This window comes from Salmo trutta, chromosome 26, assembly GCF_901001165.1.
Source record: "Salmo trutta chromosome 26, fSalTru1.1, whole genome shotgun sequence".
Lineage (NCBI taxonomy): Eukaryota > Metazoa > Chordata > Actinopteri > Salmoniformes > Salmonidae > Salmo > Salmo trutta.
The window spans coordinates 33,348,507-33,354,121 of NC_042982.1; positions in this window are offsets into that span (position 1 = coordinate 33,348,507).

Here is a 5,615-nt window from a genome sequence, read left to right on the forward strand (position 1 = left end):
TCAAAGTTTTGGATATTTTTTTATAACCAACCCTATTCTGTACTTCTCCACAACTTTCTCCCTGACCTGTTTGGAGAGCTCCTTGGTCTTCATGGTGCCGCTTGCTTGGTGGTGCCCCTTGCTTAGTGGTGTTGCAGACTCTGGGGCCTTTCAGAACAGGTGTATATATACTGAGATCATGTGACAGATCATGTGATCATTTATTTAACAAATGATGTGACTTCTTAAGGTAATTGGTTGCGCCGGATCTTATTTAGGGGCTTCATAGCAAAGGGGGCAAATACATATGCACACACCACGTTTCCGTTATTTTTTGTATTTCACTTCGCTAATTTGGATTATTTTGTGTATGTCCATTACATGAAATCCGAATAAAAATTCATTTAAATTACAGGTTGTAATGCAACAAAATAGGAAAGATGCCAAGGGGATGAATACTTTTGCAAGGCACTTTATGTAAAATACTTTAAGGTTATAATTAGTGTTAAGGTTAGATTTAATGTTTAGGGTTAGAATTCGGGGCTCCCGTCTAAGGCACTGCATCTCAGTGCTAGAGGCGTCCGGGTTTGGCCGGTGCAGGCTGTCATTGTAAATAAGAATTTGTTCTGAAATGACTTGTTAAATAAAGGTAAAAAAAATACATATATGTTTAGCGTTAGAATTAGTGTTAGGGTTAGATTTAGTGTTGGGGTTAGATTTAGTGTTGGGGTTAGATTTAGTGTTAGGGTTAGATTTAGTGTTAGGGTTAGATTTAGTTTTGGGGTTAGATTTAGTGTTGGGGTTAGATTTAGTGTTGGGGTTAGATTTAGTGTTAGGGTTAGATTTAGTGTTAGGGTTAGATTTAGTGTTGGGTTAGATTTAGTGTTAGGGTTAGATTTAGTGTTAGGGTTAGATTTAGTGTTAGGGTTGGAATTAGTGTTAGGGTTAGATTTAGTGTTGGGGTTAGATTTAGTGTTGGGGTTAGATTTAGTGTTGGGGTTAGATGTAGTGTTAGGGTTGGAATTAGTGTTAAGGTGTCATGTGTACTCCCTCTCCGGCCTCTAGGTCACCGGGCTGCTCGTTATGGCACACCCCTGTCACCATCGTTACGCGCACCTGCACATCATCAGACTCACCTAGACTCCATCACCTCCTTGATTACCTTCCCTTTATTTGTCACTCCCTTTGGTTCCTTCCCCAGGTGTCATTGTTTCTGTTTCAGTTTCCTGTCTGTGTGTTGTTCGTGTTTCTTGTTTTGTTTATTAAATTATGCACTCCCTGAACTTGCTTCCCGACTCCCTGCACACACGTTACATAAGGTTAGATTTAGGGTTAGATTTAGTGTTGGGGTTAGATTTAGTGTTGGGGTTACATTTAGTGTTAAGGTTAGATTTAGAGTTAGAGTTAGAATTAGGTTTAGGGTTAGGAGCTAGGTTTAGTTCTAGGGTTAGGGTTAAGGTTAGGTTATCGGATGAGGGTTAGGGTTACGGTTAGGGTCAGGGTTAGGATTAGGATTAGGGGTTAGAGGAAATTAGATTTTGAATGGGACTGAATTGTGTCCCCACAAGGTTAGCTATACAAGACTGTGTGTGCGTGTCTGTGTAGAGGTCCAAACCACTGACCTCAAAGAAAGGCTTAGTCTGAATATTTCAATGCTGCCCTCTCTCTCTCCCCCTGCTTGTCACCCTTTCCACCCCTCACCCACTTCCCCCCTCTCTGACTGCAGTGTTGTTGCGGTGAGAGTGTGTAAGAGACGCATGTGTGTGCATACTAACTCATGGAGTGCTGTGGCTGTGTTCCCCCTGCCTACTCCAACACAGACCTGCTGCCAACTCTCCTATTCTTCTAAATAAAGCAGAGTAAACATTGAGCTGTTATTAAAGGTGACGGAGACAGATGGAGCCTGTTGTTTACAAGTTCACTGGCCTACCAGGCATGACACCCTGAACAAAGTTGAGAAAGATGGAGGGAGGGAGAGGAGAGGAAGGGTGGAAGACTGGTAGTTGCAAAGCGTCTGTAATTAATGTGTAGTAAGATCATTCATCACTGTCTGCATATATCATATCTCTAGTTGGAGGTCATTAGTGGGTGGAACAACACATCTCTCAGATTGATGTAGCATCTCAGCTTTACATTCAGTAACACCGTCTAGACTCAGAGAAGTTAGAATGCAGCTCCACAGAGAGATGTTAATGATGTCCACAGAACTCTTACTGGTGGACCACATGAAGCTCTTCACTCTTTGTGACAAGTGACACTTTATAGATTCATCTTATTAGATTTCCACTTTGAATGCTAATGTATACAGCAAGAAGGGTATTCGTTATTTATTATTTTGGCAGGCCAAAAGTGAGATCTCTTTTAACCCGGTCATCTGTTGGTGATTGTTGGAGGTATTGTACATTGATTATAGTTTTTTGAGCAGATACCGTTCTCTGTCCTCACCAGACCTATCTAAGAGCAGAGATTACATTCATGCAAAATCTATTGCGTCAGTCAACAAAGCAAAGTGGAGGAGAGCCGTTGTGTATAGTGTCCAGGTCACATTCTGAAGTCATGATGAATTGATATCTCTCAATCTGTCACCCAGCTCAGTCGGTGGTGACATTGATATTCATACATCCCAGCAGGCTGTGGGCCGGTTCCCAGTCTTATTCAAATCTGTCCTGAACACAACACAACATCCTCAGCACCGTTAGCTGTGAGAATGATAATCCCTCCTACTTGAAGAGGAAATTACAATACATCTAGAGCTCTTTGTGATGTCACCACATGAAACACCTCTCATATACTCTAATAGTGCGATTACATTTAGTTTATGTATGTGAGTTCGTTTCAATTCAGATGCCTATTTTTCTGCCTGTCTCTTTGTCTGTCACATATGGTCACACCTCACACACACATCCATGGAAACACACGCATCCATGGAAACACACACTTCCATGGAAACACATACAACCCCCCGTTCTTTACAGTGTTAGGCCTTTGATCCTTTCACACATTTTTGGTCACTCCTTGAACATAGCACAGGGGTTTTGTTCATGTGTTCAAGTGGTTTGACTGACCCCCTGCTTGATCCACCCCCCTCCCCCCCTCGCTGTGAACTTTGGAAAGGCCAGCTGTTCCCCTTTACAGGATGACTGAAGAGGCGGGTCTACCAGACACACATTGATTAGAGAAGCATTAATCAAGCCCAGGGATTATCCCCAGCATGTAAAAGGCTGCTTTCTATAGCAAACCAATTACACTTTTTATGGGATGGGAAGGTTAACTGGCTGGATGAGCAATCTGTTTAAATCATTGACACTCGAGGTCTGGAGATGCTTGCAAGGGAAGCGGAGAGAAGAAGAACTGGTAATTCTGGAGGGTGGAGGGGTGAAGGATGGAGGGGTGAAGGATGGGGTGTTCTGGAGGGAGGGGTGAAGGATGGAGTGTTCTGGAGGGAGGGGTGAAGGATGGAGTGTTCCGGAGGGAGGGGTGAAGGATGGGGTGTTCTGGAGGGAGGGGTGAAGGATGGAGTGTTCTGGATGGAGGGGTGAAGGATGGGGTGTTCTGGAGGGAGGGGTGAAGGATGGAGTGTTCCGGAGGGAGGGGTGAAGGATGGGGTGTTCTGGAGGGAGGGGTGAAGGATGGAGTGTTCTGGATGGAGGGGTGAAGGATGGGGTGTTCTGGAGGGAGGGAGGGGTGAAGGATAGAGTGTTCTGGAGGGAGGGGTGAAGGATGGGGTGTTCTGGAGGGAGGGGTGAAGGATGGAGTGTTCCGGAGGGAGGGGTGAAGGATGGAGTGTTCTGGTGGGAGGGAGGGTGAAGGATAGAGTGTTCTGGAGGGAGGGGTGAAGGATGGGGTGTTCTGGAGGGAGGGGTGAAGGATGGAGTGTTCTGGATGGAGGGGTGAAGCATGAGGTGTTCTGGAGGGAGGAGTGAAGGATGGAGTGTTCTGGATAGAGGGGTGAAGGATGGGGTGTTCTGGGTGGAGGGGGGAAGGATGGGGTGTTCTGGATGGAAGGGTGAAGGATGGAGTGTTCTGGAGGAGGGGTGAAGAATGGAGTGTTCTGGAGGGAGGGGTGAAGGATGGGGTGTTCTGGGTGGAGGGGTGAAGGATGGAGTGTTCTGGATGGAAGTGTGAAGGATGGAGTGTTCTGGAGGAGGGGTGAAGATTGGAGTGTTCTGGATGGAAGTGTGAAGGATGGAGTGTTCTGGGTGGAGGGGTGAAGGATGGGGTGTTCTGGATGGAGGGGTGAAAATTGGAGAGTTCTGGAGGGAGGGGTGAAGGATGGGGTGTTCTGGGTGGAGGGGTAAAGGATGGGGTGTACTGGAGGGAGGAGTGAAGGATGGAGTGTTCTGGAGGAGGGGTGAAGGATGGAGTGTTCTGGATGGATGGGTGAAGGGGAATATGGATGCATAGGGGGAGATAGCATAGAGAGAATAAGGCCAGTAAAGTTAATTGGGGAGGCTGGGAGTCAAGGATGCATTATGCCGCCCTTGTTGCTTTGATAAAGGGATGTCTTTCCTTCATGCTGCATCGGTCATGCAGTAGGAGGTGTGTGTGTGTGTGTGTGTGTGTGTGTGTGTGTGTGTGTGTGTGTGTGTGTGTGTGTGTGTGTGTGTGTGTGTCTGTGTGTGTGTGTGTGTCTGTGTGTGTGTGTCTGTGTGTGTGTGCATGTGCGTGTGTCCGTTCGATGAGGGATGAGGAGGAGGGACTGAGAAAAGTCCTCTCTTCACTTTAATGGGTCTCATTCCATTAATGATCAGCGCCCTGATCTCCAACTTAATGATGCCACATAGTCTTAGAGGAGCTAAATTAACCGTGTAAAGAGAAACATCCTCTCATTACCTTGTAAAGAGAAACATCCTCTAATTACCTTGTAAAGAGAAACATCCTCTCATTACCTTGTAAAGAGAAACAACCTCTCATTACCTTGTAAAGAGAAACATCCTCTAATTACCTTGTAAAGAGAAACATCCTCTCATTACCTTGTAAAGAGAAACATCCTCTCATTACCTTGTAAAGAGAAACATCCTCTCATTACCTTGTAAAGAGAAACATCCTCTCATTACCTTGTAAAGAGAAACATCCTCTCATTACCTTGTAAAGAGAAACATCCTCTCATTACCTTGTAAAGAGAAACATCCTCTCATTACCTTGTAAAGAGAAACATCCTCTAATTGCCTTGTGAAGAGAAGCATCCTCTAATTACCTTGTAAAGAGAAACATCCTCTAATTGCCTTGTGAAGAGAAACATCGTCTCATTACCTTGTGAAGAGAAACATCCTCTAATTGCCTTGTGAAGAGAAGCATCCTCTAATTACCTTGTGAAGAGAAACATCCTCTCATTACCTTGTAAAGAGAAACATCCTCTCATTACCACATCACCAATTCAAGAAGTCATATCAAGCAAACTGATTTCAATTAGCTCATAAAGCCTTCAGTTTCTAACAACCTCTAGTTTATGAGGCCTAATCTGTCTTCCTGTCCTCCCCTCCAAAATGTGATGAGTCTTTAATCTGTGAGGGGATACTCTGTTAATGGGAAAGGTGACATTATATTTACACGCTAGACTTAATTTATTGTCCAGATGTTCTTGTCTGAGTCGCCTGGACATATACAGATCTTACATTGTTCAAATAGAAAATGCT